Here is a 2,429-nt window from a genome sequence, read left to right as displayed (position 1 = left end):
GCATGCATCTTTCTGCAGTCCATTTACAGTTCATATCCACAATTTGCCACATGACAAACTATTTTCTTAAATATTTTTAGTTTTTTCTTATTTGTTGGTCTAGCTGCAAAAAAGGGTACAATTTAAGATATACTGAGAAAATAAATAAACACACGAATATATATATATATATAACAAAATTAATTCATGTGGCAAATTATGGTTGAACAATTAGATGAGATCTACAAAAATGATGCCACCTATTAGTTAACATGGAATCCATCTTAAAACCAATTAACAAGTTCAAAATTAATCTATATCGATATAATGTCTAAAAAAAATTAAATTAACAAATAGACAATTTTAGGCTTTTTCAACAAGTTACATTGCTTATATATGTGTATTTTATGATTACCCATGAAAACTAAATTAGATGAAGAATAAATTAATTATATATCATCTCACATTATTAAACATATTCGTTAATAAAGTTATATTAACGATGGTAATTACGGTTATTAATAATCACTGAAGTTAGTACATTGCTTTGCGCCTCGATGAATTTTAACACTTAATGGGCGAGGTGCCCAATAACCAATTTGCTTTTATTTTTTATTTTCTAAAAACATAAGGTTGTTACATTAACCATTATGTTTTCAATTTTTTTGTTTCTTGAAAATATTCTTTTTCTACTAAATCTACTAAAGAGTTGACATAATATTAAATTTACGTGGATTATTTTGACTTAAACTTTTAGGAAAATCAATTATTGACGTTTCTGTATATCAAAAACTTTTTCTTAACTTTCCCTTATTTGTTTTTCCCTCTAAAATTTCTCTCTCCTAGACAATATTTTCTCTCTAAAATTTTTATCTTTCCACTTATTTCTTATTCTATTATAATTATCTCTCTCACTTTTATCTTAAGGTCTCGTTTGATAATTATTTGAGCTTCATTTGGTAAATATTTTGTTTTTAATCTTCTATTATTGAAATTTATGTTTGTTTTCTCCTACACTTCATAATACGATTTTCAAATTTCTAGTAGAAACATTTGAGTTCTTAGTCCAATTTTAAAAACAAATACAAGTTTTCAAGAACTACTATTTTTTCTTTTTTAAAATTTGGCTTCATTTTTAAAAATATTAGTGGAAAGTAAATAACAAAACAATGAAACTTAGAAGTGGAAGTAATGTTCATAAAAACAATGTTTGTTTTCTTACAATTTTTTTTATTGTTGTTTTTATTTATTTTAACTAAACACTTTTATTATTAGCTAAATTTCAAAAATAAAAACAAGTTTTTAAATATTATTTAAAAAATCTTGCTTCTGTAATTTAAAAAATTTTACTTGATTTTTCAAAACATGCCAAACAAGTAGGTTAACAAAATAAGAAGATAAAAGGTGAACATAATCTATATGAGCTTTAATTTCTTAAAATCAAATGTTTATCAAACGAAATTGTTCTATGTCACCCCAAGCTTAGAATTTGGAACCTAATCACTCAGAAATTCCCTTGCAATCTAGCTACGTTTTCCTTGTTTTATCTTAAACTACTTCTAGAGTGAAAACTATCCTCACAAACCAATACGAGTCCTTTCAATATGCTTTATCCTCATTCACATGCTTCATACGAATATAAAATTGCTCCAAACTAAGTATGTGTAACTTTTGAGTTCCTATGATTGAGCTACACCTAAAAAGAAAGTGCACCTTACTGGTATAGATTATAATTTTCAATTCTTTGAAGTCATTCCTAAACTATATTTCCACATCCTCAATATCTCTCTCATTTAGATATGATATTGGTTCATGTCACACTTTGCTCCAAATTACCTTCCCTGAACCTAGGACCGATTGTGACGACAGTAGACCTCGATCATGTTATTGAGCCTATGATCAAATACTATAATTCTCGCCTTGAACTTGAAACTTAACTTAAATATGTTACTTACTCATATCAACAACTACACTCTTATAAAAACTTTGTTTGACTACATGTCGCAATAAACTAATGAGACGAGTGGCAATTTTTAATAAGCTAACTCATGTTGAAACCCAAGAGTAACTTGGTGAAAAATAATTATAAAAGGTTGAGCTAAAAAGCCTATTGAGTAGTGATAGTTTATAGAAAATTTATTTGATAGTTTATAGAAAATTTATTTGAGGAAATTATTATTATTTAAATAAAAATTAAATTGTGTAAACTGATGTGAAACATAAGCAACTAAAAATCTTGACAGAGTGATCATATGGTGAAAATTCATAAACAATTCAACATTATTCAAATACTATAAAATACATAGAAATAACTTTTGATAACTATAACATAAGCATGTGAAACCATCATAAAATCTATACCCGAATTTATTGGCAAGTCAGTGTAAAATGACACTGTTACGCACAATAGACTAATTCTTTCCATGCATCCATGTAGATCTATATATATA

The sequence above is a fragment of the Benincasa hispida genome, chromosome 12 (assembly GCF_009727055.1).
Source record: "Benincasa hispida cultivar B227 chromosome 12, ASM972705v1, whole genome shotgun sequence".
Taxonomy (NCBI): Eukaryota; Viridiplantae; Streptophyta; class Magnoliopsida; order Cucurbitales; family Cucurbitaceae; genus Benincasa; species Benincasa hispida.
The sequence above is the reverse complement of the archived record's forward strand: the minus strand, read 5'-3'. Positions refer to the sequence as shown.